The sequence below is a fragment of the Hyaena hyaena genome, unplaced genomic scaffold (genome assembly GCF_003009895.1).
Source record: "Hyaena hyaena isolate Hyena2069 unplaced genomic scaffold, ASM300989v1 scaffold_31, whole genome shotgun sequence".
Taxonomy (NCBI): domain Eukaryota; kingdom Metazoa; phylum Chordata; class Mammalia; order Carnivora; family Hyaenidae; genus Hyaena; species Hyaena hyaena.
The window spans coordinates 351,547-375,076 of NW_024080664.1; the positions used below are offsets into that span (position 1 = coordinate 351,547).

The 23,530-nt window shown below is 45.8% G+C and overlaps 1 protein-coding gene and 1 pseudogene across 5 annotated transcripts in view; both read right to left on the reverse strand.

Annotated features, from left to right (window-relative positions):
• FARP2 (FERM, ARH/RhoGEF and pleckstrin domain protein 2) overlaps positions 1–23,530 on the reverse strand; it is a 104,866-nt gene that overhangs the window by 63,041 nt on the left and 18,295 nt on the right. The window lies entirely within an intron of this gene.
• On the reverse strand, positions 5,040–12,456 carry LOC120229527 (annotated as a pseudogene).

The following is a 23,530-nucleotide window of genomic DNA, read 5'->3' on the forward strand; positions in this document are numbered from 1 at the left end:
GATTGTGTTAAATCTGAGGGCGCAGAGATGTAACTGCCACTTCTGCCTAGCAGGGAGGGGGTGCTATATCCTGGGAGAGAAATGTATCCCCCTGCACGCAGTGTTCTTTGACAAGATCACCTTGCACATAAGACATGGACATAACACGAGAGCTGATTTATCAATGGATGCATCGGTACCCTAGCTCTTTCTACAATGGTTTCTCTTAACTTACTACAAGAAAGGACAATTTAAAATGCCCAAATCTGGGGCGCCTGGGTGGCTTAGTCAGTTAAGCGTCCGACTTTCGCTTAGGTCATGATCTCGCGGTTCCTGGGTTCGAACCCCGCGTCGGGCTCTGTGCTGACTGCCAGCTCAGAGCCTGGAGCCTATTTCAGAGTCTGTACCTCCCTCTCTCTCTGACCCTCCCCTGCTCACGCTGTCTCTCTCTCTCCTATAAATAAATAAAAGTATTAAAAAAAAAATAAAATGCCCAAATTTGAACCTGTTCATATGGGTGAGCTAGGTATCCATTTACCGCTTCTCTTCTCCAAATCTACTCTTCTCTGCCTTGCTTGGTGACACGGGGGCAGGTGCCTGTAGACATTCCTCTTTCACAAGCTGCCTTGTCAGGAAAGGGTGCCAGGGGATACAGTCAGGAGTTTCTCTCCTTGTTTCTGGGGCTTTGTGCTTTGGTGCTGCTGCGGCCAGTCCGTAGCTTCCCTGCAGCTGTGTGCAGGGGACCCTGTGGCCATGCCCTCCTGGGACTCCCCTGTTCTACTCCAGCCCTGCCTGGGGGGCAGTCTCCTGCCTGCCGGCCCATTCCTGTGGCACCTCAGCAAATATCTCCACCATCTGAGGTCTGAACCTTGACCCTGGCGAAGGAGACCTCTTCCAAGTTTTTGTCGGCTGCTGTTTGTTACATCTCCCATTCTGTGTTCTTCAGCGCTCTCTCCTCCCCTTAGAGTTAATCCTTATGCTAATTAATAATCACTTCTATTACATTTCCCAGTTTAAATTACCGGTAAGTTTATTTACTTACTGAGGGGGGAGAGGTAGAGAGAGAGGGAGAGAGAATCCCAAGCAGGCTCCATGCTGTCAGCGCAGAGCCCGACACAGGGCCCCATCTCATGAATCATGAGATCATGACCTGCGCCGAGATCAAGAGTCAGACGCTTAACTAACCGAACCACTCAGGCTCCCCTGGTGTATTTTGTCTCCAAAAGTGACAGTTGCCTGGTTGCAGGGCCAAGGGAGTGGTCGAGATTCCAGCTGGGACCCCGACTGCTTCAACGGGGAGACCCTGGAAAATGCCGATGAATCAGCTTTAGCTTGGAAAGAAGAGTTCCGTAACCCTGGAGAAAACAGTCACATCGACAGTGGCCCTCCTGTGATGTGTCCAAGCTCAAGCTGCCTGTCACGGTGCCCAGGCTCGGCAGGGCCAGCTGAGGCTGACCGGCGCAAGAGTAATAACTAAATGGGGGCTCACCTGGGTACCTGTTCTGTTCGTTCCTGACTTGTCAGGAAAAGAAGAAACTGGGCCTTCAAGTGGCTCTCAGAAATGAGGGAAGGGAGGTTTCTCCTGAGAACAGAGTCTGTAACAAGCTTACCCAAGGAACCAGTGGAGTGCACAGCGGGGCTGAGACAGGAGCACGGAAGGGGATGAACGGGAAGACTCGGCCGTTAAGGGGACGTACCGCTCAAGTCTCATCACACCAGAGCCAAGGCTCCTGGAAAGGGATACACGCCAAGTGAATGAGGCCGGGTTTCATGGCACTCGTGGGTCCCCACCACGTACGTACACAGCACATTCTACACCAGCAGCCAACGAAGCAACCATTATTTCTGGTGAGTTTTAGAAGTTGGGCAATCAACCTACTATTTTCCCCCCAATTCCTTGTCTTTAACGTAGCATCAAGGAAAAAGCAAAGGAAAGGAAGAGCATCTCAGGCTGGCAGTAGATCTCTCAGAGCGGTCAGCCTCATAGGTAATTCCTTTCTTTCTCTTCCTTAACAGAAGGGCTCTGGGTGGCCTGCCTGTCCTTACTTGTGCTGTGAGAAAGGAAAGCTGTCTGTCAGCGCGCCCGACCCACTCGCGCAGCTGGGATCGTAACCACTCCTGTGGCCCGGCAGCCAGGCCACTGTCATTTCTGGAAGGGAAGCTTGCCTGGGAACGTCAACCTGTGGCCACTGCAAAGGCCAATGAAACCAATACTGATCAGTCTGGAGCCTCACTCGCAAAAATATATGTGTGACCAAGAATGAGCAGACACTGAGAAGCAAACTCCTCAAACAGAGGAAATAGCCTGAAAAGCAGAGAAAGTGACCTGAATGAACAGAAAGAGTGGGGCACACCAAAGAAAATGCAATAAAAAAATTAAGATCCTCAAAAAGGTCCATGTAACAGGCCACTGCATTCATGAAATGAGGAGATTTTGGGGGAAAAGAGAAGCAACTAATGACTTAAAGGGGACATGCAAAGATAACTCCAGAAATTAAACTGTAACAGGAGGCCTGAATAAAAGAATGAATCAAGTATGAATTTGAACCAGTGGCATGAAAACCAGAGGCAAACTTGTGGAGACTGAAGTAAGGAGAGAAGAATTTAGATTCAGAAATGGGTCTGAGAGGGATTTCAGGATGGTAGAGGGGACGGGGATGTGGGGGTGCTGCAGACAGGACCCGGTGGCTCATCCTCTGAAGATGGTAATCTGAGTTGTCATTTCCTCAATCTCTTGCTAAAATCACTCAAAATCAAAAAAGAAAATAAGAAACAAAAACATAAACTCCATTTTCAGGAAAACTGCTAAATCCTGAATCAAAAACCTTGGGGAGAGGAGTGTCACTAGCCACAGAGCCAGAGCAGAGGGTGCTGGTGTGTGTGGGGCGGCTCAAACTAGAGGCCAAGAAGCAAATTTCAGCAGAAGCCTCAAAGAGCACAGACCAACAGTGAAAGCTAGAACCTGGGGAGTAAAACTTAAATCTCTTGCTTCCAGAAAGGAGGGGCAGGAGGCATTAGTAGCAGAGTTGCACAGGAGCCAGAGCCAAACAAGAAGTCGTACGTAAGCTGCACAAGTGAGACACACCAAGACATGCCCTCCCCAGCGGCGGCCGCCACTGCTGCCACGGGCTATACTTGTACACGAACCTCAGGTCACTGGGTAAATTTCAAATTTCAGCAAGGCAGCAACAAGCCGCCCATAGAAGACCTCCTGAAGCTAGTCATCCATGAATGACTTATCTGCCCCAAAGATGAGAAGTCAAACTAAATCATCACTGCAAAGATACTCAAGATAAAAGGAGGAAAGAAACAAAATACAAAACAAATGTAAAATGAACACTCAGCTGAAAAATGTTGCCTCTTAGCAGATGAAGCTGTGACCAAAATTCCATCGTGAAATAAAAAGAAAAGTTAGTAGAACAACTGCCTCTATAAATTAAGAGCAGAAAGAAGACATATAAGAGCTCTAGAGAAGATAGTATCTATTCTGAGAAAAAGGATCACCTGGGTGACAGTTCCTCTGCACCTGTTTTCTAGTTGTGTGACCTTGGACAGTATCTTAACTTGGGTCACTTGTCTTTTCATTATTGAGATGTAAGTCATTGTAAACCTCTTTTCAGATTTGGAATTTACAAATATTTTCTTCATTCTTTTTACTTTCTCAAAAGTATTTCTAGCAAATTTTTTAAATTTTAATAAAGTCCTCCCAGGTTTTCTTCTAAGAGTTTTTTTTTTTTTTAAATATTTTATTTATTTCTAGGAGAGAGAGAGAGAGAGAGAGTGTGAGCAGGGGAGGGTCAGAGAGAGAGGGAGTCACAGACTGAAACAGGCTCCAGGCTCCAAGCTGGCAGTCAGCACAGAGCCCGACGCGGGGCCCGAATCCATGAACCGCGAGATCATGACCTGAGTGAAAGTCGGACGCTTAACCGACTAAGCCACCCAGGTGCCCCTCTTCTAAGAGTTTTATAGTTTTAACTCAACAATTAGGTCACGAATCCACTTCGAGTTGGTTTTTGCATGTGGTTTTAGGTAGGGTTTGGCTTCATTCTCATCCATTTGTGGAAGACCACTGTTCTCTGTTAAACTGGCTTAGCACTCTTGTTAGGGTATTTTCTTGAACTGACCATGACTGTAAGGACTTACTTCTGGACTTTCAATTCTATTCCACTGACATCTCTATCTACCTTTATGTCAGTACTGCATGATTTGATTACTATAGCATTTTATAATAAGTTTTGAAGTGTGACTACTTCAACTTTCTTCTTTTTCAAAATTATTTTTAGCTCTTCTAAGTCCCTGGAATTTCCAAATAAAGGTTTATTTTAAATGTTTGTTTATTTTGAGAGAGACAGAAAGAGAGTGAAAGAGAGAGCAAGTGTGAGTGGAGTAGGGGTAGACAGAGAGGGAGAGAACAGGCTCCATGCTGTAAGTGTAGAGTCTGATGTGGGACTCGATCCTACGACTGTGAGGTCATGACCTGAGCTGAAATCAAGAGTCAGATGCTCAACCGAATAAACTACGTAGGGACCCCTTCATATAAACTTTAAAATCAGCTTGTTAATTTCTGTAAAAAAAAAAAAAAAAAAAAAAAAGCCAGCTGGGATTTAGATGGGGATCATATTAAATCTGTAGATCAGTTGAAGATTACTGCCATCTGTTTTTTTTTAATTAAAAAAAAAACCTGTATTTACTTAGAACATTCCGAATGTCAACAAAACAGCTGCAACTTTTTTTTAAATTTGCAGAGTAGTGTTTGGTTAACAGAACAACAATTATTTTGTATAAGCTGCATCAGAGACAACTGGAGATGAAAAACCTCCATCCCCATATATAACTCATGTGTGCTGTGCACCCACAAGAAGCTGCTCTAGGCTTCCCTGCCAATTTACAGCCCCCACACTGTACCAGGCAACAACAGTGGCTACTGAAACCACCACCAGGACAGGGCTATCTAAAGACCAAATCTAAAGATTCGGTAGTGGGTTAACTATAAAAAACAAAAACAAAAAGACACTGTACAGCTTAAAAACAAATCTCACACAGCATTACATTTCAAGTTTTTTCTTTAAAAGGACTGAGTTGTGTATAGGTGGGTTAAATGCTTTATAGACAAGAAAAAAGAACTGCGCTAGAGCCAACTTATTCACCATCATCATCTTCCTCCTCTTCCTCATCCTCTTCATCTTCCTCCTCCTCCTCTTCCTTCTTTTTCTTGCTTTTTTTCAGCCTTGACGACTCCTTTTTTGCTGCATCAGGCTTTCCTTTAGCTTGGGATGCAGCAATATCCTTTTTCTTTTTCCTTCAGCTTCGCAGCCTTCGTCGCTGCTGCTTGTGGTCAGCAGCGCTGTGATCCCACACCTCTCCCAGTTCCTCTGCAACACCACCAACAGTCAGGCCAGGATGTTCTCCTTTGATTTTGGGGTGATACTGAGAACGAAACAGGAAAAAGGCTGAAGGAGGCCTCCTGGGTGCACTGGGATCCTTGAACTCCTTTTTTGTTTGCCCTTTAGGGGCATGTAAGTTTTCATTTCTCTTTCATAACGGGGCTTGTCCACCTTTGCCATGTCTTCAAACTTTCTCTTTAGCAGACATGGGCTTCCGCCTCTCTGAGCGCTTCTTAGAAAACTCTGAACAGCTGACTGAAGCATCTGGGTGCTTCTTCTTGTGTTCCTCTTGGCAAGTTTGCACAAAGAATGCATATGATGACATTGTGCCTCTCCGCTTCTTAGGATCTCCTTTGCCCAAGTTTAATGATCTTCCTCAGTGAGGCACAGAGTCGCCCAGTGCCCGTACTGCCATCTTAATAATGGTAAGTCTTCTTTTATTATTATTATTATTTTAATGTGTATTTATTAAAAAAATTTTTTTTAAAAATTTATTTCTGAGAGACAGCACGAGCAGGGGAGGGGCAGAGAGAGGGGGAGACACAGAGTCTGAAGCAGGCTCCAGGCTCTGAGCTGTCAGCACAGAGCCCAACGCGAGGCTCGAATCCATGAACTGCGAAATCATGACCTGAGCCAAAGCCGGATGCTTAACCGACTGAGCCACCCAGGCGCCCCAATGTTTGTTTATTTTTGAGAGAGACAGAGCATGCACAGGGGAGGGTCGAAGAGGGAGACACAGAATCCGAAGCAGCTCCAGGCTCTAGGCTGTCTACAAAGAGCCTGACGTGGGGCTCAAACTCACGAACCATGAGATCATGACCTGAGCTGAAGTCGATGCTTAACTGAGCCACCCAGGTACCCCATTAATGGTAAGTCTTCTGATATGTGAACATGGGATGTCTTTTCTTAGCTATTCTTTAATTTCTTGCAACAGTTTTTTTTTTTTTTTTTTTTTTTTTTTTTTTTTTTGTTTTTTCAGACAGAATGAGCTGGGGAGGGACAGAAAGGGGGGAGGGGCAGAGTATCCAAAGCGGGGTCTGTGCTGACACCAGAGAGCCAAATGTGGGGCTCGNTTTTTTTTTTTTTTTTTTTTTTTTTACTTATTTTGGTAGAGACAGACAGAATGAGCTGGGGAGGGACAGAAAGGGGGGAGGGGCAGAGTATCCAAAGCGGGGTCTGTGCTGACACCAGAGAGCCAAATGTGGGGCTCGAACTCACGAGCTGTGAGATCATGACCTGAGTTGAAGTCAGATGTTCAACCGACTGAGCCCCCCAGGTGCCCTGCTTTACCGTTTTCAATGCACAATTAAAAAAAAAATTAATAGTTTACCGGAGCTCCTAATATTTGTGCTTGGAATTCTGCTGAATGGTCCCTCAGGATCACGGGGTCCGGGCTGTCCTGAACATGGCATGATGAAGTGGAGTGACAAAATGCAAAGCAAAACTCCTTGGCTTTCACTGAGCTCTAGGTTTCATTTTACTGCCTTTTGCTACAAGCACCAGGAACAGTTGCTAATAAGTATTCATTATATTTTGGTAAACACTACCCTAAAATGGAAGTGAATAACATGTTCACTTAGCCCAATCTTTGCCTTTAATCTTTAAGTATTTGAAGGAAAAAAATCTCAGTGTCTTCTGACATTTGGTTATAGTGTTTAAAATTTCTCTTTAAAAATCATGTTTTTCACAAATACAGTGAGATTTATTGGATTTGTTTTTAGTAGTATGTAGGCTTTTTTTTTCTAATTAATATAGGTTTGCAGAGAAAATATAAATTTTGGTTTCATCTCATATCAGTACTTCTGGTAGACAGGCCAAATGCAAATACAGAATGGAACAGTGATTCGATTATTTTAGAACTTTGCATGTATTACTTACTGTGTTTAGTTTTTCGGAAAAAGCTGCAATATAAAAACCAGTAAATGTTTTTGTATCTGGATTACAGCTACACTCTACAACTGTAATTTAAGTTCTAAAACATAAGAAAGTAGATAGACAATGCAAAGGGAGGATAATTAGACCCTATAAACAAACAAATCAGGGAACTGTATTTTAATTAGAGTTTTACTGTGTTCAGGAATCTACAATTATTTTGATAATTATACTAGGAGGGAGAAAAAAACCTCTCTGGGTTACTCTCTTTGGATTCTTCTTTCCTAAAAAGTTTTTTTTTTTTTTAATCTTTTTATTTTATTCTATTTTAAAGAGAGAGTGAGTGAGTTGGGGAGAGGGACAGAAGGAGAGAGAGAATCTTAAGCAAGTTCTATGCTATGTGCAAAGCTGGACGTGGGGCTCAATCCCATATGACCTGAGCCAAAAATCAAGAGTCAGATGCTCGGGGCGCCTGGGTGGCTCAGTTGGTTAAGTGCCGATTTCGGCTCAGGTCATGATCTCACAGTTCGTGGGTTCGAGCCCCGTGTCGGGCTCTGTGCTAACTGCCAGCTCAGAGCCTGGAGCCTGTTTCAGATTCTGTATCTCCCTCTCTCTCTGACCCTCCCCTGCTCACGCTGTCTCTCTCAGAAATAAATAAAACATTATAAAAAAAAGTCAGATGCCCAACTGACCAAGCCATCCAGGCACTCCCTAAAAAGTTTAACTAAACACCTAGAACTAATGTAACACTGTGTGTCAAGTATACTTCAATTAAAAAAAAAAAAAGCTTAATTAAAAATCTCCAGTTTGCTAATTAGCTTTTTAAAACTCTTTTTATGGGTTATAAGAGACTTCCTCTTTAAGAAATTAGTAGCTGATAACCAGAGAGTACAGAAGTTATGAGGTTCTCTTGTTAAATTTATCCCCAAGTATCTTTTTTGATATGTAAATGAAATTGTTTTCTTAATCTTATTTTGGAATTATTCTTTGCTGCTATATAGAAATACAAGTGATATTTGTATATTAAAAATTTTTTTCGAATGTGTTATTTATTTTTTTGAGAGAGACGGAGACAGAGCACAAGCGGGGAGGGCAGAGAGAGAGGGAGACACAGAATCCAAAGCAGGCTCCAGGCTCTGAGCTGTCAGCACAGAGCTGCAGAGAGCCCAACTCGGGGCTCGAACTCATGAACCATGAGATCACGACTTGAGTCGAAGTCATACGCTGCTTAACTGACCAAGCCACCCAGACGCCCCATGATCTTGTATACTGATCCTGCAACCTTGCTGAATCTGTTCATTAGTTTTAATAGTTTTTTTTGCTGGGGCTTTTTGAGGTAGATTCCTTAGGATTTTGCATATTATGACAATGTCATCTGTAAACACAGATAGTTTCACTTCTTTTCCAATCTGGATACTTTTTATTTCATTTTCTTCTTCTTTTTCTATTTTTCCGAATTGTCCCAGCTAGAAATCCTATTAGTCAGAAATTTTAAGAACTCTCTTTACCTCAGTTTCCTCAGGTATAAAACTAATGATAACGCTAATGGTGAGGATGAAATTAAAATAACACATCCTGCAAAAGTACTTTAGAATAGCACTTGGAATGTGGGAAACATTTAACATTGGCCATTAGGTTAGGACATCTAAAGCAAGTGATTCGAAAGTTTGAAGAAAAAAACTATGCAATGAGTGTACCAGGCATATTGTAAACAACAACAACAACAACAACAACAACAGAAAAGCAAGGGAGTCTGAACCTGGAGAGTACACAGGTGCATTTAGGCCAAAAAGGCACTAGAACAAAACAAAGAGGACATGTTATAAAAGGAAAACCGCCATCCCAGTCAAGCTGTAACAGCGACTATCTCTCTACAAGTTAATCTAGTGTCAACGTTCATAAAACAATGATTACAGGAGATAAAAAGAGGAAAAGACACGAACACATTACCAATGAGAAGCTAATGGACTCGCTCAGTGCTGAAGTAACTGCATGGCAGGAGGCACGCATGGATGATGCATGCACAGAAGTGCATAAACTGAAAACAGTCGGGAAGAATGAAATGGGTAATATGAACAAAATGTCAAAAAGATTATTTTGGGGTGTAAGAGAATAAGAAATCTATTTATTTTTTCCTCTGTACTCTTTTATATTGACTGAATTTTTTATTGTGAGCATGTATCAATTTTATAATTAAAAAAATACATACAGAAACTTCCTAGGGCAGCAAATGCAAAACAAAAAGACAACACAAAATGCTATTATTTTATAAATCCAATTGACTTGAATAATTAAAAATAACAGCATTAATTTCTAAACTGCAGAAAATTTACAGCACTAGAAAATTTTGTTTTTCCAGAACTTTATGGAAATACTGTTGCAAAAACAATTTGCTTTCTCTAGTGCTCTTAGCTGTCTCCACATTTGATTCCACTGAGAAAAAACTCGATCCACTGTGAAGCCTGTGTTCTCGGCAAGGTCCGCCCCCTCTCAAGGTGCCTATTTTTATTCTTTACGTTAATACACTGACAAGTTCAATTTTATGTTACTACTTATACATAACTTATAATTTCATTTCATATTACAATTTGCATTCATAATGACATTTAGGTCATGTTTTTGTTATTCTGTGTGGTTTTAAAACTTGGAGGATTAATGTAAATTAAAGCCAGAAGCAAGCAGCCACAGAGCTGAGTGTTCTCGATTTAATGTAAGTTTGATTTAAAAGAGCTCACTATGCCAGCAATAGCACTGCTAGGAATTTACCCAAGGGGTACAAGAGTGCTGATGCATAGGGGCACATGTACCCCTCTCCACAACAGCCAAAACATGGAAAGAGCCTAAGTGTCCATCAACGGACGAATGGATCAAGAAGATGTGGTTTACCTGTATGATGGAATACTACATGGCAATGAGAAAGATTGAAATCTGGCCACGTGTAGCAACATGGATGGACCTTGAGGGTGTTATGCTGAGCGAATTAAGTCAGGCAGAGAAGGGCAGCTACCATATGTTTGCACGTATAGGAGGATTAGGAGGAACTTAACGGAGGACCATGGGGGAGAAGAAGTGGGGAAATGGTGGGGGAGAGGCAGAGAGGCAAACCATGAGAGACTCTTGAACGCTGAGAACTGAGGACTGATGGGTGTGGGGGGCAGGGGGGTGATGGGCATGGAGGAGGGCACTTGTGGGGATGAGCACTGGGTGTTATATGGAAACCAACTTGACAATAAACTATTTGTATAAATAAATAAATAAATAAAAGAGCTCACTATGTATTTTCTTATAATTTTTTGTAATTTTTATTTTTGAGAGAGACACACACACATACACAGTATGAGTGGGGGGAGGGGCATGGAGCGAGGGAGACAGAATCTGAAGCAGGCTCCAGGCTCTGAGCTGTCAGCACAGAGCCCAACGCGGGCCTCGAACTCCCAAACTATGAGATCATGACCTTGGCTGAAGTCGGACACTTCACTGAGCCACCCAGGTGCCTCATTATGTATTTTTAATATATATCTTTCAACATTATTTTCCAGGAGGACAGCAAGGTCTAGAGCCTTTTAAAGTTATTCTGAGTTGTCTTAACAAACATTATTTTAAAAGGAAAAAACTGGTTTTTCTTCTGCTACAAAAATCTGACTTTACCAGTTTCAAACACCAGTACATGCCCCCACCAAATGTGTACTGGCACATTTTGGTAAGAAACAAATTCAAGAAGTAAAATTATGATGATATGAAGAAACATTATGAATGTTTAAATACAAAAATAACTCCTAAGAATGTATTTTTCATAATCAGAACATGAGACTTATTTTAGAAAAAGACATTTTAGGGGCGCCTGGGTGGCTCAGTCAGTTAAGCGTCCAACTTCCGCTCAGGTCATGATCTCATGGTCCGTGGGTTCCCCGCGTCGGGCTCTGTGCTTACAGCTCAGAGCCTGGAGCTGCTTCAGATTCTGTGTCTCCCTCTCTCTCACCCTCCTCTGCTCACACTGTCTCTCTCTCTCTCTCTCTCTCTCTCTCAGAAATAAATAAAACATTACAAAAATTAAGAAAAAACAAAGAAAAAGATATTTTAGATTCACCAACAGACTTACTTTACACAAGTCTAACCTGAAGCTTTTGAGGTTATTAGTTCCAGGCAGGTGTTTAATATTGTGGATTGAGGAAGAAAATATTTCTCTTTTTTTCACTGTCATAAGAAAAAGCCCTTAAGTAAGGGCTGGGATCCTCTCTGCCACTGTGGCAAAATGAAGCTGGTTACATATAAACTGTATAGTTATACACATAAAAGCATAATGCGTGTGCACAAGAACATTCCACAGCATTCCAAGAACAGCAGTTTGGAAGCACCAACAGATGTTTCCATGTTTCTCTTTAACGACTAGTCAAAATCTCTAAAAATAAAGGCTCCATAATTACTGCAACCAGGAGTCAAGGACTGAGAGTAGTTTAAAAAAGCTGCCTCCTTGGCCCACAGCAGGACACCTGTGACACTCGTCCTTCAACATGACCCAGTACGAGCGCAATCACAGCACCACACCAGGGCAGCACCAGCACTCTCTGGAAGGTCACAGCAATGGCCATCCCCGCCCTTATGCATGAGGACGCAGGCCACTCAAGGACACTGCAGGGACCTTCACTCAGATGCTGGGGACCTCCTCAGACTCCTTGTGTCCCCAGGCAGCTCCTGACCGGACTCCCAGAGAGAGCAGCTGTCCTCACGGTCCCCATCTGAGGTCTGAGCTGGCATCACCTCGGCTCTTTGATTTCTGCGCCCATATCTGGACAGCAAATCCTCGGGGCTCCGGCTCCAAAATCCTTCCCGGCCGAGAATTATGGTCAGCAGCGTCCCTGCTCCTCTGCACACCGTGCCCTGGGTCAGGCCCTGCCCCAGCTCCAGTCCAGTCACCATGGCCTTGGCGAAGCTCTGCCCCCCCACCTCCACGCCGCCATTCCAACCACCCTGAACACTCTTCCTGAGAAGAGGGGACTGCGCCCCACTCCCTCACTCTTACCTAGGAGTGCAAACCCCACACTCCTGCCCCTGCCCGTGCTCTCTCCCTCCTGAGCACGGAGTGTCGTGTGTTTCACCTTGGTCACCGTCACACTCCCACTGCAGCACGAGCCCTGAGAAGGCCGAGCTCACCGTCTGTCCTGTTCGCCCTCTGCGCTTCCAGCTTCCACCCGGGGTCCTGGCGGTGCTGGGGAGACCCCATCGAGCAAATGCTGCCCCTACGGGCCTCTGGGTCAGTACGCACAGCTCGACCCACACCGGCAGCCTGTTTCCTAGGTATCAAATCCTTACGTGGGATTTCATCATTTCCTGTTCTCTTTGTCACTGTAGTCACTTTTGTGAAGTCTCCAGGATTCCTTCTTATTTCCATCTTTTTTTTTTACTTTAAATACAATGTATCTGCTATTTTCCTAACTCTTAACTTTGTATTTTTTCTAAACTTCAAACACAATGTACAAATACTTGCAAAGCATGTATCTGATACAGAGGTTAATATCCAGAATATGTAGAGAACTCTTAAAACCCATCAACAAACTCCACACACCCTGATTTAAAAAGGGGCAGAGGACTTGCGTAGACGTTCCGCCATAGGAGATCTAAACGTTCCATAGACCCGTGAAGAGACGTGTGGCATCACTAATCACTAGGGAGATGCAAACAAGAGTCACAATGAGACACCCCTCACATCCATTAGATGGCTGCTATCAAAATAACAGAAAACAAGTGTTGGACAGGATGTGGAGAAAAGGGAACCTCGTGCGCTGTTGGTGGGAACGTGAACTGGTGCAGCCAGTGGGGAAAATAGCCTGGGGATTCCTCACGTATTAAAAACAGCATTACCCACGACCCAGCAATCCCACACCCGGCATACACTCCCAGGAGGTGAAAGCAGGGTGTTTGGGAGATGTTCGCACCCCCGGTTCAGAGCATCGTTATCCCCAAGAGCTGACAGACGAACGGATGAACAAGATGTAGTCCATCGCGTGATGGAATATTGTTCAGCCTTAAAAAGGAAGCAAAGTCTGACACCTGCTTCCACACGGGGGAACCCACTCCGTGACCGAGCCAGTCATGAGAAGACACGTGGTGTGGGATTCCATTTACACGAGGCACGCAGAGTCGTCAGGTTCACGGGGACCTCAGAGAGCGGGGCGGGGGGTGGTGGGTGGGAGTCAGTGTTTCATGGGGACAGAGTTTCTGTTTCACAAGATGAAAAGGGCTGCAGAGGGATGGCAGCAATGGCTCTGCGGCCGCGTGACCGTATTTAATGCCCCTGAGCCGTGCACTGAAAGGTGGCTAAGGGGCACCTGGGTGGCTTGTTCAGATGACTGTCTGACTCTTGATTTTGGCTCAGGTCATGATCTCACGGTTTGTGGGTTCAAATCCCATGTTGGGCTCTGTGCCGACAGCTCAGAGCCTGCTTGGGGTTCTCTCTCTCTCTCTCTCTCTCTCTCTGCCCCCTCCCACGTTCATGCACTCTCTTTCTCAAAACTAAATTTAAAAACATAAAAAAAAAGGTGGTTAAGATGCTACATTTTTGTTGCATGTATTTTACTACAACAAAAAAAATTAAAAAAAACAAAAAAAAAATGATGTAGATCAAACACTAGAAAAATCCTCCCTAAACCCACAAAACAAAAAACAGGTAAAGAAGTCTGATAAAATACATAGGCTCTTGTCCATTAAGCTGGAGATTTTATTAAAAATTCTTTTAAGGGGCGCCTGGGTGGCTTAGTCGGTTAAGCGTCTGACTTTCGCTTAGGTCATGATCTCGCGGTTCGTGGGTTCGAGCCCCGCGTCGGGCTCTGTGCTGATTGCCAGCTCAGAGCCTGGAGCCTATTTCAGAGTCTGTGTCTCCTTCTCTCTCTGACCCTCCCCTGCTCACGCTGTCTCTCTCTCTCTCCTAGAAATAAATAAAAATATTTAAAAAAAAAAATTCTTTTAAGATGGGAATGTAAACTGGTGTAGCTACTCTGGAAAATAGTATGGAGGTTCTTCAAAAAATTAAAAATAGAATGGCCCTACTACCAAGCAATTGCACTACTAGGAATTTATCCAAGGGATACAGGTGTGCTGTTTCGAAGGGGCACATGCGCCCCAATGTTTATAGCAGTGCTATCAACAATAGCCAAAGTGTCCATCAATGGATGAATGGATAAAGAAGATGTGGTGTACATATACAATGGAGTATTACTCAGTGATCAAAAAGAATGAAATCTTGCCATTTCCAACTACGTGGATGGAACTGGAGGGTATCATGCCAAGTGAAATTAGTCAGAGAAAGACAAATATGATATGACCTCACTCATAAGAAGACTTTTAAGATACAAAACAGATGAACATAAGGGAAGGAAAGCAAAAATAATATAAAAACAGGGAGGGGGACAAAACATAAGAGATTCTTTAAATATAGAGAATAAACAGAGGGCTGTTGGCGGGGTTGTGGGAGGGGGGGATGGGCTAAAATGGGTAAGGAACATTAAGGAATCTACTCCTGAAATCATTGTTGCACTATATGCTAACTAAATAATTAAAAAAAAAAAAAAAGAAACGGTGCTGAAAGGGGAGAAACGGGCATTGGTGGGTGTTGCTGGGGGCGTGGAGTGCCCTGTTTGTGGACAGATTTCACTGCACCTGTCCAGGCCTCACAAAATCACCTAACACCCTCTGACATAGAACTGTCATGTGTATGTATTTATCTAAAGGAAACAATCAAGAATGTGTATAAAGATTTATTACTGAGAAATTGAAAACAGAAAACTATGTAGCCATTAAAATTTTTTTAAAGAGTAATTACACAGAAAAATATTCATAATGTGTTAAGTTTAGAAACAGACTACAAAAATGCATGTAAGTCTGATTCCAATTTTACTTAATATATGTGGTAGGTAAAAAGTAAAAGAAAGATATCCAGAAAAACGTGAATGGCTGTTCCCCTCTGGGTCATTATCCTCGGTCATGGGCCACTTAAGTTTTTCTATTTCTCTACAAGGAATTATTTGTACAATGGAGACTGAATTGCTCTGCAGGTGAATTCCACCTAAATCCGGGAGTGTCAGGAACCCCAAGTGACATCCTGGTTGGACTCGCAGTCACGGTCAGTTCAGCGTACAGCAGAGGAGTGGGAGGGACCTCACCAGAGCACAGCTTCTCTGTGGACGCTGACCCCAGTGAGCACATCATCGTGAGAGAATAATAAAACATGCACAAAACACTCTGCAGAAGTGAAGATGCAGGGGCGCCTGGCTGGCTCAGTGGGAAGAGTGTGCAACTCTTGATCTTGGGATTTTGAGTGTGAGCCTCACATTAGGGGTAGAAATTACTAAAAAAAAACAAAAACAAAAAAAAACAAGTAAAAAAGCAGAATGCTCTCTTTGAAAAAAGTGAAAAAATTATAATTCTACAATTAGTTTTCTGGAGAATCTTGGTTCCTTTCTAGATCTGGAAGTGACCGACAGCACTGATAGTGAACTGTGGGACTGGTGTGCTCTCGGATTGCTACACAGGAAGATGCTCCAAGGGGGTTGTGAAAACACTGGCCTTTCTTGGTACAGAGAAGAGGATTTTTTTTTTAATTAAAAAAATTTTTTAAAGGTTTATTTATCATTGAGAGACAGAGAGAGACAGAGCATGAGTGGGGGAGTGGCAGAGAGAGTGGGGGACACAGAATCTGAAGCAGGCTCTGGGCTCCGAGCTGTCAGCACAGAGCTGGATGCGGGGCTTGAACTCACAAACCATGAGATCATGACCTGAGCTGAAGTCGGATGCTTAACCGACTGAGCCCCCCAGGTGCCCTGAGAAGAGGGTTTTTTTTAAATCTTGTTAAGTGACGGATGGGTAGGTGGGTGAGTGAGTGAGTGAGTGAGTGAATGAATGAATGAATGAATGAATAAATGACCGGATAGAAGGACAAGGCCAGGAGAAATGGCATCAGCAAAGGGCGCAAAGGTGGGAATCGGTGGGGAGGGTGTGCGTTCCAGAACATACCAACTCTTCTTAAAGCCACAGGCCCCAGTCCTGCCCAGAATCAGCTGAGACCCCTCCCAGCAACACCCTGTGAGCCATGTGTGCGGCCGGGTACGGAGGCTCCTGGAGGCTGCAGCAGCGGGAAAGAGGGACCCTTGTCCTTCCTGCCAAGCCGGTGGCAGGCCCATGCAAGAGAGGGTAAGAGTCCTCCACAGAGGACCAGGGGCGGCTGGCTAGGAGAGGAGAGGGCAAACACCCCGGGGGGGGGGGCACTGTGTGGAGGAAAGGAACGAACAGCAGGAGAGCTGGGGGGGAGGGGCAGAGCCTTGCTGTGTGACTGGGGCGGGGCCAGAACGGGTACGTCTCACAGCCACGAAGTCTATGCTGGGAACACACCCCAGACAGACCCACACATGCGCCCATGACGACACATACGCTGGGACCACACCCCAGAGAGACACACACACACAGGCGCCCACGACGACACATACGCTGGGAACACACCCCAGAGAGACACACACACAGGTGCCCGTGACGACACATACTCTGAGAACACACCCCAGAGAGACACACAGGCGCCCATGACGACACATACGCTGGGAACTCACCCCAGAGAGACACACAGGCGCCCACGACGACACATACGCTGGGAACACACCCCAGAGAGACACACAGGCGCCCACGACGACACATACGCTGGGAACACACCCCAGAGAGACACACAGGCGCCCACGACGACACATATGCTGGGAACTCACCCCAGAGAGACACACACACGCACCCACGATGACACAGACGCTGGGAACACACCCCAGAGAGACACACATGCATCCACGACGACACACACAAGCTCAGTGTTCCCAACGGAATGAGAGTGAATTCTAGTGCACCCAGAAAGCACTGGGCTGAGCCCAGGGCAACAGGTACCGGGTGTGTGTGCTGGGAGGCCGAGGGGAGGCCTGCGGTGGAGGACTTTGGGCCTTTCTGGCCTCTGGGAACTGCCCTCACCTGCAACCCATGTGGCCCCAGCAGGAGGAGACATGGACCATGTTATCCCACAGTTTCGGATGGGTCACCTGATCAGAGCTGTCCCAGACTTGGAACAAGGCACTTCTACACACCATCAAGTGGCCTAGGGTTGAGATTTAAAATTTGGTCCTAACTTGCCCTATGTGGTGATTTTTTGTTTTAAAGACTGCCCCTTGCAAGGGCTAATTGATTCTTTTTTTTTTCTTTTTAATTTTAAATGTTTATTTATTTGAGAGAGACAGAGATAGAGGTGCGGGGAGGGGCAGAAAAGGAGGCAGACACAGAATCCAAACCAGGCTCCAGGCTCTGAGCTGTCCGTGCAGAGCCTGATGTGGGGCTTGAACTCACGAACTGCAAGATCATGACCTGAGCTGAAGTCTGATGCTCAACTGACTGAGCCGCCCACGCGCCCCTGTGTGGTGCTTCTTTAGGGATAGAGAGAAGAAAGCGGGTGGCAGAAAGGAGGACTGAGCATGCTGGGCATGGGGGCCCCGAAGAAGAGCTCATCAGCTAAGTCATGAGCCTGTTCTCATGATCACCCCCATGCTGTCTCCAGAAACCTTGTGTTCTCTCTTTTTTTTAATTTTGTAAACATTTTATTCATTTTTTTGAAAGACAGAGAGAGAGGGAGAGAGAGAGAGGGTGCGAGCAGGGGAGGGGTAGAGAGAGAGGGAGACAGGGAGACACAGAATTCGAAGCAGGCTTCAGGGTCCGAGCTGTCAGCGCAGAGCCCAACGCGGGGCTTGAACTCACGAACTGTGGAGATCATGACCTGAGCCAAAGTTGGGCATTCAACTGACTGAACAACCCGGGCACCCCTCTTTTCTCTCTCTCTAAGTTTACGGATTTATTTTTGAGAGACAGAAAATGCGAGAGGGGGAGGACGGTGACAGAATTTCAAGCAATCTCTGTGCTGTCAGTATGGAGCCCGACACAGGGCTCAATCCCACGAACCCAGAGATCATGATCTGAGCCGAAATCAGACACTTAAACTGACTGAACCACCCAGCCGCGCGCCACCCTGCCCCGTGCTCTCTTCTTATCCCAGCGAGAACTCTCATTTCTCATCCTGAGTGGTTCTGGTTTGGTTTGTTCCTAGCAGGCCAAGGAGCTGAACTTATACCTAATTTACTGACTTGGCCTTTGACCCATGGCCCCCCTCAGGTCAGCTGCTACCTGTGTCACCTGGAGGCTCACTCCATCTCATTCCATATCCTGCTGGGGTTGCCATGACAGGAGGTAAAGCTGCCAAGCACCAGAACTGAGGTGCCCAAGAGGTGGCACATTCCAGGTCGAGACGACCCATTTCCGTGACCCTCCACCGACACACGGGAAGAGCTCGGTCACTCTCCATTACACAGCCGTGCTGGGTCAGGGGACAAAGGTTCCCTTCTCTTTTCCTTTTGCTGCTCTTGCTTCTCATCGGCCAACATCACGTCCAGCAGACCGTGCACGCCAACTGGCGCTGTGTCCACACACGCGCGTTAGGGCTGGCTTGGGGAGCGGGCAGTGGAGCTTTGATGTCACAACTCAGGCCCTGAGAATAAAACACCCACATCTCTGCCCTGCACCCCCCTGCCACATTCCTGGGCATCACGGTCAAAGCAACAGATCGACTTTCTCAGACAAAATAACAGGGCAGAGTCACATAATAGTTGTACGTACTAGAAATACATAAGAGCTTTTGTATAAAGCCTATATTATCCCCAAATCCAGATGCTGATTTACTGACTTTTTCTTCTGAGATCAGACCAAAATAAGTTCTAAGGCGGTTTATTTGCCATATTTAGGATGTTCATGTGGGAGCAATGACAAACATCTGGCTATGATACTTTCTGGAATTTTGACTATTTCTTCCTGGCCAGAAGGAAAACATTAAGTTTGTACTGGAATAGCAACTAGCATGGAACTTCAGGACTGAGACACTGTCCTCCTACCGGTCACATATTTAAACCAGAGTTCTTCCAATTCTTAAAAAAAGGGAGCCTCCACCAAAAATTCTGAGTATGATAAAGAAAAGGGGAATGTGAGCAAACAGATTAACAATAACAAAGAAAACCCTCATAATCATTAGAACTCGCTCCCCAGCTGCCAGCAAAGGCACGGAACATTCACTTCTATGGGTGAGGTCTCCCACACCCCAACTACACCCCAGATTGTTCTTTTCATCACTAAATACCACCTTTTCCACACTATTAGCTTCCAGATAACAGAAAAGCTAAAATTCACATTAGTTCCTAACCCTGCTGGTGAATCATCAATTAGAGGTGTATCTGTCTTAGAGATCTTGGCCTGAAGTCTAGGAGGGGCCTCTCACTCCAGCGCACTGACACTCAGACACTTTCCACACTTGCTGTGGCGCGGAGCTGAAAGCATTTCCACTCTGACTCTGCACACAGGACAAGACAAGCTGACACATGGCTGCCAGATGGTTTCTTTTATGGCTCAGAAAAAAAAAAAAGACTTTCTGGAGCTGAGGCCAGTTTTCTATTCTCAAAATCACAAAATTCATTTAACCTACTGAAAATAAATCAAGACTTTACTAGATCAAAAAACTAGCCACTGACTGACCTTCACGTAGCTAAAACCCCCATCAATAGATGTCAAATGTCACTTAAAATGAGACAGCACTGAAGCCCAGGCGGACAGCTCACAGACTGCCTCTGGCAGGCTGCGCTCCCTTCCCAGCACCACTCCCTGAGTTCCTTCCACACAAAAGTATCTTACATCCCTTAGTCATCAGAAGAAGGAGCCACAAAGTGTATGTCACCTCACTACAGTACAAAGTCCTGGTAAATGTAAGTTCTAGACAGCAAATGATTTATATGGATGAGGTTAATCAAAGTAGTTGTTACTTGGGGCACCTGGGTGGCTTAGTCGGTTAAGCGTCCGACTTTCGCTTAGGTCATGATCTCGTGGTTCGTGGGTTCGAGCCCCGCGTCGGGCTCTGTGCTGACTGCCAGCTCAGAGCCTGGAGCCTGTTTCAGAGTCTGTGTCTCTCTCTCTCTCTGACCCTCCCCTGCTCACGCTGTCTCTCTCTCTCTCTCTCTCCTAGAAATAGAATAAAACATTAAAAAAAATAATAAAAAAAAACCAAAGTAGTTGTTACTTATAAATGAATTAAGTGAGATAAATAACTGATTTAAAAATACACTATAACAGCTCCTAGTTCTATACATTTACATGAGACTTCTAAGGAGATTTTAAAATGTCTTACAGATTTTCCAAGTCAGCTTCTACCCTTCACCAGCTTCATCTCAGGGACACTGTGGCCAGCCCTCAGCTGTGCTTTCTCCGTGGTCCTCACAGCCCTGCAATGTAGAAATGTTCACTCCGGGGGCACCTGGGTGGCTCTGTCAGTTGAATGTCCAACTTTTGATTTTGGCTCAGGTCATGATTTCTTGGTTCACAGTTCCCGTGATCAATCCTCATGTCGGGCTCTGCGCTGACAGTGTGGAGCCTGCTTGAGATTCTTTCTCCTCCTTTCTCTCTGCCCCTCCCCGGCTCACATGTGCACGCTCTCTTTCTCTCTCAAAATAAATAAACTTTAAAAAAGAGGGGCGCCTGGGTGGCTCAGTCAGTTAAGTGTCCGACTTCCGCTCAGGTCATGACCTCATGGTTCATGGGTTCGAGCCCCACGTCAGGCTCTGTGCTGACAGCTCAGAGCCTGGAGCCTGTTTCAGATTCTGTATCTCCCTCTCTCTCTGACCCTCCCCTGCTCACACTGTCTCTCTCTCAGAAATAAATAAAAATATTAAATAAATAAAAAAATAAAAACAAAAGAAGAAACGTCCATTCCATATGTGTACCCAGGCTCCACAAGAGGGTTAACTTCATAACTACCCAAAACCCGCCCAAGGAACCACCCCGGAGATAACTGTTTACTGGGACAGTTCTTAGGTTTTCAGATAACTGTTTACTGGGACATTTCTTAGGTTTTCAGCTCAAAACTTTTCCTTCTACAGCCATTAAAAATAACTTGTAGAATTTCACCTCAAACCATAATGAGCTACTACCCGCCACCCCCAGGGTGACTAGAGCCCGGAATCCAGGTACAGGTGCAGGTGAGGACGGGGATGGGCTGTAGGCCCACACACCTCTGTGGGGAGAGCACTCTGGAAAATGGTGTGGCAGTTTCTCTACTAGTTACCGCGTGGCCCAGCAATAAGAGAAACACACATATCTGCACAAAACCCCATCCACGAATGTTTACAGCAGTAGGATTCATCACAGCCAAAAGGTGGGGTGCTGTCAGCTGACGAATGGATATACAAAACACGGCCCATCATACACGGGAGCATTATTTGGGCACAAAAAAGAAAGCAGTCCTGACACATGGTACGGCATGTACAAACTTCTACAACACGATGCTCAGTGAAAGAAGCCAGTCACAAAAGAACACGCATAGTCCCACTCACGGGGAACGTCCAGAACAGTGCTGTCTACAGGTTACCGTCTGCTTGCAGCTGAAGGGAGAGGAGACGGGGGCAGGAAGGTGACACTAAAAGCTGTGAGGTTTCTTCCTGAGGCGACAAAGACGTTTTCAGATAGACCGCTGCTGCTGCACGTCTGTGAATGCACTAGACTTTGCGGAGGTGCACATTCAAACAGCTGACTTGCGTGGGACGTGAACTCTACCCCAACAAGGCTGTTAAAGACTTTACCTTCAAGGTCACTAAAAACTATCTGGAGAAGAGCAGACCATGGCTTCTGGCTGTGAGCCCTGCACTCACGGGCAGCACTGGACAAGAGCGTGGCCCAGCCCAGGATGGCAGGAGCTGAGACAAAGCCCTCCTGCACCCAGCGAGCCCCCTGGCTCCTCCTTGGCAGTTTAGCGCTGGGAACACGCCGTCATTGTGGCGGCCAACACAGCAACGCGACACGCAGTGCGTCTGCACACCCTGGGAGAGGTGAGACGGAGATACCACTGGGGACTCACAGAGCTCACCTTAGGAAATAGTAACAAGGATGGCCAAGGCCGTCTTATTACTAAGATCAACACGAAGCAGCACATGCTGCTCGGGAAGAGACGGGAACCTCAACAGGGAGGTCTTTGGGCTGAGCTTCTCTGTATTTTCACTGAACCAAAATATAAGCATCTCAAAAATAACTAAAAGTCAAAAATTTCCCTAAGTTAAAAAGGTCCCTTCAATATCAACTAGGGATTCTACACAGTGCCAGTGATCTGTAACTACCAGTGTGCAGGAGCCAGTGCCCACCCCCACCCAGACAAACACACGTGCACTTGAACCTGAGGTTAGAAAACTCTGCTACAGGGGAGAAATCAGAACACTCTTGAAGTAAGGATGTTAACCCAATCTATGTTTTGATTGAATTTGAATGAATTTCCTTCATTCCACACACAGTTACCAAGTGGCACTATCCACACACCGACGACTCAGCAGTGCGTCAGTAAAGCCTGGTCTCCAAGAACCTGCCTTCCAGGAAGGAGGAGAGAGGCAACAGACAAGCTCTGGGACAGGGAGTGTCTCCACCAAGCCCTGCCTTCTGTGCTGGTGACACAGACCCAGCCGTGGGTCCCTGTGTGCCCTGGGACTGCCGCCCCGCACTGCGAGGGTGCACCATCCCACAATGGCAGCCACCATCAGACCACAACCTGTGCCTCTTAGTTCAAATATAAAGGGTGGAGGATGGCAGAGCCAGAGTGTCATCAGCAGGACCCCAAGACCCGAGCTCTACTGCCCACCTGCTGGGCCCCACTGACCTTTCTCCCTGAAGCTCTTCTTTCCCCAGATCTCCTCATTCAGGCAAAAGCCCAGAAGGTAAGCAGCCTGCGATGGAAACTCAAACTTCCTCTGAGCGGTAATGGCAGCCTGGGCAAAAGGCTTTGGGGGCCCAGACCACCCTGACCAGTGTGAGGTCGACCCCTGACTCACGCCTGCGCAGACGCACCACGTAGCGACCCACGGAGCCACCAACAGTTACCCTCACCTCAGTGTAACACTAACCCTCCGTCCAAGGAGGGGTGTCTATATAACAGGCAGCGTGTGTGTCCATGGGTGTCCCCAAGGCCCGTGTGTGACCACATGGCTGCCTCGACACGGATGCCAAGGCTCGCCTCTGTGAATATTCCATCCGAACCCTAAATAACAGGAAGCCAGCTGCCCTCACTCGGGGCTCACGGCTTCGAAAGTTATTTCCCGGGATCTCCTTATTTGCTGCAAATAAAGTCTCCTTAGTGTGACGACTCATCTAGTGGAGTCCCTATGTATGACTCAGCAAGCGTGACCTCACATCAGTCTGATCACCAGTGGTCAGGG